This window comes from Salvelinus fontinalis, chromosome 32 (genome assembly GCF_029448725.1).
Source record: "Salvelinus fontinalis isolate EN_2023a chromosome 32, ASM2944872v1, whole genome shotgun sequence".
In the NCBI taxonomy this organism is placed as follows: domain Eukaryota; kingdom Metazoa; phylum Chordata; class Actinopteri; order Salmoniformes; family Salmonidae; genus Salvelinus; species Salvelinus fontinalis.
Window position 1 is genome coordinate 26,172,755 of NC_074696.1, and position 6,861 is coordinate 26,179,615.

The following is a 6,861-nucleotide window of genomic DNA, read 5'->3' on the forward strand; positions in this document are numbered from 1 at the left end:
CAAGACATTTGTCACACAGGCCTGCCATCGTTCACTTTGAACTGGACTGTGTTTACAGGCAGTTGCAACAGCACGACTTTAGATCATTAGAAGGCATTGGCCAAAAGCCACAAAATACACCTGAATGGATTTACGTATTTGGGATCTTTAAAGTACTATTGATCAAACAACCATGAAAAGATAGGCTCTCTCGCCCTCAGATATACATATCAACAACAAATCAAATCACATTTTATTTGTCACATGCAGCGAATACAACAGTGAAATGCTTACTTACAAGCCCACTGCAGTTTTAAGATAATTTTTTGTTGTTGAAATATAACAAATAATTAGGAGCAACAATACAATAACAGTAACGAGGCTACATACAGGGGGTTCCGGTACAGAGTCAATGTGCGGGGGTTTCGGTTAGTCGAGGTAATTGAGGTAATATGTACATGTAGGTAGAGGTAAACTGACTATGCATGGATAATAAACAGAGTAGCATCAAAATGGGGGGTGGGGTGGGGACAATGCAAACGGTCCGGGTAGCCATTTGATTAACTGTTCAAGAGTCTTATGGCTTGGGGATAGAAGCTGTTAAGAAGCCTTTTTGACCTAGACTTGGCACTCCGGTACCGCTTGCCATGCAGTAGCAGAGAGAACAGTCTATGTGTGGCTGGAATCCTTGTCAATTTTTTGGGCCTTCCTCTTACACCGGCTGGTATAGAGGTCCTGGATGGCAGGAAGCTTGGCCCCAGTGATGTACTGGGCCGTATGCACTACCCTCTGTAGTGCCTTGCAGTCGGAGACCGAGCAGTTCCCATGCCAGGTGGTGATGCAACCAGTCAGGAGGCTCTCGATGGTGCAGCTGTAGAACGTTTTGAGGATCTGAGGACCCATGCCAAATCTTTTCAGTCTCTTGAGTGGGAATAGGCATTGTTGTGCCCTCTTCGCGACTGTCTTGGAGTATTTGGACCGTGACAGTTTGTTGGTGATGTGGACACCAAGGAACTTGAAGATGTCAACCTGCTCCACTACAGCCCTGTCGTTGTGAATGGGGGCCTGCTCAGTCCTCCTTTTTCTGTAGTCCACAATCATCTCCTTTGTCTTGATCACATTGAGGGAGAGGTTGTTGTCCTGGCACCACACTGACACGTCTCGGACTTCCTCCCTATAGGCTGTCTCATCATTGTCAGTGATCAAGCCTACCCCTGTTGTGCCATCTGCAAACTTAATGATGGTGTTGGAGTCGTGCTTGGCCATGCAGTCATGGGTGAACAGGGAGTACAGGAGGGGACTGTGCAAGCACCACTTACGGGCCCCTCTGTTGAGGATCAGCATGGCAGATGTGCTGTTACCTACCGTTACCACCTGGTGGCGGCCCATCAGGAAGTCCAGGATCCAGTTGCGGAGGGAGGTGTTGAGTCCCAGGGTCCTTAGCTTAGTGATGAGCTTTAAGGGCACTATGGTGTTGAACACTGAGCTGTAGTCAATGAATAGCATTCTCACGTAGGTGTTCCTTTTGTCCAGGTGGGAAAGGGCAGTGTGGAGTGCAATTGAGATTGCATCATCTGTGGATCTGTTTAGGCGGTAAGCAAATTGGAGTGGGTCTGGGGTTTCTGGGATAATGGTGTTAATGTGAGCCATGACCAGCCTTTCGAAGCACTTCATGGCTGCAGACGTGACTGCTACAGGTCGGTAGTTATTTAGGCAGGTTACCTTGGTGTTCTTGTGCACAGGGACAACAGTGGTCTGCTTGAAACAGGTTGAAAATGTCAGTGAATTGTTCAGCGCATGCTCAGAGTACACGTCCTGGTAATCTGTATGGCCCTGTGGCCTTGTGAATGTTGACGTGTTTAAAGGTCTTACTCATATCGGCTATGGAGAGCGTGATCACACAGTCATCCGGAACAGATGATACTCTCATGCATGCTTCAGTGTTGCTTGCCTTGAAGCGAGCATAGAAGTTATTTAGCTTGTCTGGTGGGCTTGTGGCTGTGCTTCCCTTTGTAGTCTGTAATAGTTAGCAAGCCCTGCCACATCCGACGAGCGTCGGAGCCGGTGTAGTACGATTCATTCTTAGTCCTGTATTGACACTTTGCCAGCTCTACCCTTTAGCTCAGTGCGGATGTTACCTGTTGCATGGCTTCTGGTTGGGGTATGTACGTACGGTCACTGTGGGAATGACGTCATCGATGCACTTATTGATTAAGCCAGTGACTGATGTGGTATACTCCTCAATGCCATCGGAAGAATCCTGGAAGATATTCCAGTCTGTGGTAGCAAAACAGTCCTGTAGCTTAGCATCTGCGTCCTCTGACCACTTCCTTATTGAGTGAGTCACTGGTACTTCCTGCTTTAGTTTTTGCTTGAAGCAGAAATCAGGAGGATAGAGTTATGGTCAGATTGGCCAAATTGATTTTTAGGGAGATTTTTGTACGAGTCTCTGTGTGTGGAGTTAAGGTGGTCTAGAGTTTTTTTCCCTCTGGTTGCACATTTAACATGCTGGTAGAAATGAGGTAAAACAGATTTAATTTGCCCTGCATTAAAATCCCAGGCCACTAGAAGCGTCGTCTCTGGATGAGAATGTTCCTGTTTGCTTATGGCCCTATATATCTCGCTGAGTGCCGTGTTAGTGCCAGCATCGATTTGTGGTGGTAAATAGACCGCTACGACAAATATAGATGAAAAGTCTCTTGGTAAATAGTGTGGTCTACAGCTTATCATGAGATACTCTACCTCAGGCGAGCAAAACCTTGAGACTTCCTTAATATTAGATTTTGTGCACCAGCTGTTATTTACAAATATACAACGCCCACCACCCCTTGTCTTACCAGGGGCAGCTGTTCTATCTTTCCCCCAAAAAATGCCAGCTGTATGTTATCCATGTCGTCGTTCAGCCACGACTAAGATATTACAGTTTTTAATGTCCCGTTGGTAGGATATCCTTAATTGGAGCTCATCCATTTTGTTATCCAATGATAGCATGTTGGCTAATAGGACTGATGGTAGAGGGGGTTTACTCACTCACCTACGAATTCTCAGAAGGTAGCCCGACCTCCGCCCCCTTTTTCTCCGTCTTTTCTTCACACAAATGATGGGGATTTGGACTGTTCCCAAGATAGCAGTATATCCTTCGCATCGAACACATTAAAGAAGAAATCCTCCACCAGTTCGAGGTGAGTAATCGCTGTTCTGAAGTCCAGAAGTTATTTTCAGTCATAAGTGACAGTAGCAGCAACATTATGTACAAAATAAGTAAAAAAATAAGTACAAAGATCACGAAAAAATTAACAAAATAGCACAGTTGGTTAGGAGCACGTAAAACGGCAGCCATCCCTCCGGTGCCATTCAACAACAAGATCAACAAATAATGCTAGCCAGAGCAAGACGAGCTCAGATCTAACGAAGGAACATTAGATAAACCCTCGCAAACTCATTCAGCTAGTTGACAATCAAAATGATAAACGATTGGGAATTGTAGCCTACTTATTGTTCTGCAGCTTGCCTGCCAATGCATGCCTGTCCAAACAAAGCACCCAAGCTAACTGGCTAAAGTTGGGTAACTTACTAGCTAGCTACTTCCAGACACAAATGAGAGAAAACCTCACTCTGACCATTTCACTCGCCCTGGTTAGGTTGTTTTATCTAGAGCTTTCGTGACTAACTATCACTTTTTTTGCTTACGGTTTAATGACACCGGTCATATTCAGAAGGTGTTGCATGTTCATAAATTCATCAGTTATTCTGCTCTCTGGCACGCTCAGACGAGAGTGCTCTGAAATTGGAGTAGATAGCCAGAGTGAATTTGCAAACGCAAGAGATATGCAAACTGGATAACAGTTGTTCAAGCTCTTGCTACAGTAGCTAACCAAATGACACCTTTATCTCTAACTGTATATAGCTGTATATAGCTACCTAACGTTAGGCTCTGTGTTTTTAGCATGCTACAAAAATAAATATGCTAGCCTATTAGCCACGTTATGACTGACTTGTGATTAGCGCACTTGCTAGTTTGATTGTATTGACATTCCCAGCCTTAGTTACATTCATCAGTTTTTGTCCAAACTATTTAATCATTGAAACTGAAACAGTGCATCCTGAATGGAGGCAGCAAACAATGTACCAGGCCAGCTGTGATTTACAACCTGATAGCAATATGTTTTGGACTACCAAGAAATGTATTTGTGAATTATATTAATCATACATTGAACTGCATCCATCTATTCTGCCAAAATGCCTTAGTGTACGTCATGGAACGCTGAGTCAAAATGAACCTATTTTTAAAACATCTTATAAAGTTGGATTTGTAGCATAAACTGGGAATGTGATATTGTTGACTGATATTATGATTGTCTGTTTGTTTCATGCTGTCAGTTCCACTTTAATCTTCATTAATAATATATGTGTGTGTGTGTGTGTGTGTGTGTGTGTGTGTGTGTGTGTGTGTGTGTGTGTGTGTGTGTGTGTGTGTGTGTGTGTGTGTGTGTGTGTGTGTGTGTGTGTGTGTGTGTGTGTGTGTGTGTGTGTGTGTGTGTGTTTGTACAGGATGACAGCATGTAAGTGTGGATATTATTTCTGTGTGCACATTGTGTACATTCTGTCACTGTGTGTGACTGTTTGTGTGAGAAAGAGAGAGAAAGAGGCACACATTTTTGTGTGTGTCTGTTTGTGTGTGTGCATACATGTGTGTTCCTATGTATGTGTGTGTGTGTTCCTATGTGTGTGTGTTTGTGTATGTATGTGTGTGTGTGTGTGTGTGTTCAAGTGTGTTTTCAAGTGTGTGTGTGTCCCTGTGTGCGAGGAACACGATGCGCCTGATCACCCCCATCATCAGGGCCCATTTGATCGATGTGAGTAGAAAGTGCTGAAATAGCAGCAGAGACCTTCTCCCCCTGTCTTTCCCTGTCACAGCCCTGAGAGAGAGCCAGTGGACCTGAAAAACACAGATACGAGCGCCAAGCAGTTGCCATCTCCCCCGAGCAAACCAAACACCCTTTGTGTTACTGTTCGCAGCACTCAGGTCACTCTGCCTTGTTCCTGAACGCACCCCCATCAATGATGCATCCCTGCTGCTGCTGCACCGGAGAGCAGCGTTCAGCAGCGTTCAGTGTTGGAGAGTGTTGTGTTGAAAGATGTGCTGTATGAGTCAGAGAACACACAACTACTGAAACGACAGAAGGGACAACTAAAAACACATACTCTACCACTAAATATACAATATAAAATATAGTTTAAGATGTTGCCATTTGAATTGTCACAGACAGTATATAACTTACACTACATGACCAAAGATATGTGGACACCTGCTTGTCAAACATCTCATTCCAAAGTCATGGGCATTAATATGGAGTTGGTCCCCCCTTTGCTGCTATAACAGCCTCCACTCTTCTCTAAAGGCTTTCCACTAGATGTTGGAACTTTGCCGGGGGGACTTGCTTCTATTCAGCCACAAGAGCATTAGTGAGGTCGGGCACTGATGTTGAAGAATTAGGCCTGGCTCTCAGTCAGCATTCCAATTCATCCCAAAGGTGTTCGATGGGGATGAGGTCAGGGCTCTGTGCAGGCCAGTCAAGTTCTTCCACAACGATCTCGACAAACCATTTCTGAATGGATCTCGCTTTGTGCACGGGGGCATTGTCATGCTGAAACAGGAAAGGGCCTTCCCCAAATTGTTGCCACAAAGTTGGAAGCACAGAATTGTCTAGAATGTCATTGTATGCTGTAGCGTTAAGATTTCCCTTCACTGGAACTAAGGGGCCTAGCCCGAACCATGAAAAACAGCCCCAGACCATTATTCCTCCTCCACCAAACTTTCCAGTTGCACTGGATTGGGGCAGGTAGTTTTCTCCTGTCATCCGTCAAACCCAGATTCGTCCGACGGACTGCCATATAGTGACGCTTGATTCATCATTCCAGAGAACACGTTTCCACTGCTCCAGAGTCCAATAGTGGCGAGCTTTACACCACTCCAGCCAACGGGGCAGCTCTAGCAGGGCAGATATTTGATGAACAGACTTGTTGGAAAGGTGGCATCCTATGACGGTGCCACGTTGAAAGTCACTGAGCTCTTCAGTACGGCCATTCTACTGCCAATGTTTGTCTATGACGATTGCATGGCCGTGTGCTCGACCTGTCAGCAATGGGTGTGGCTGAAATAGCCGAATCCACAAATGCTGTATATATAGTGTATCTATATCATATGTGAAACTAAAACAACTATCAAACACTTCAGCTGTGGTGTTCCGTAAGAAATAATATCAAAGTGTTGTTTCGAGGACAAAAACACTGGGTTATTTTTCCACCGGTTCCTGGAAAATTGTTTCACGGAGTGAGAAAAACAAACTTGATGCTATGAATAGCGTTCCTATCTGATGCCACTGGTGACAACATCAGATAAGGGAGGAATTAGGCAAATAGTTGATGCTGGGGATATAATATCAAGCACTGATAATACCTTATCTTCTCACATCACAACATATGCACTGACGCATCATGCATACTAATGAACTGCATTACTCATCCTAAGCAGATGTTTTGAGATCTGTACAGGGCACTGGGCTATGGTGGTGTAGATGTGTTGTTCGTAGGACAATTATGAACCTAAATATGACTATTATGATATTGTCCAGTGGAGTATAATCGTTAACTGATTATGAATGGCGATTGGATTTGGTGCAGTGATAGACATAATGACATAATGTGAATAAGACTTAATGGATTTGCTATTTGACATTCAACAAGGTTCTGTGAGCTAAAGGGAGCTTACAATTTTGACAGAGTAATTCAAGGGTTTAGAACATTTAGTCTATGGTTTTTACCATGACTAAGATGACTCATATTTGTCTGTCAGGTACATTGATTGCTAATAATTTGTTG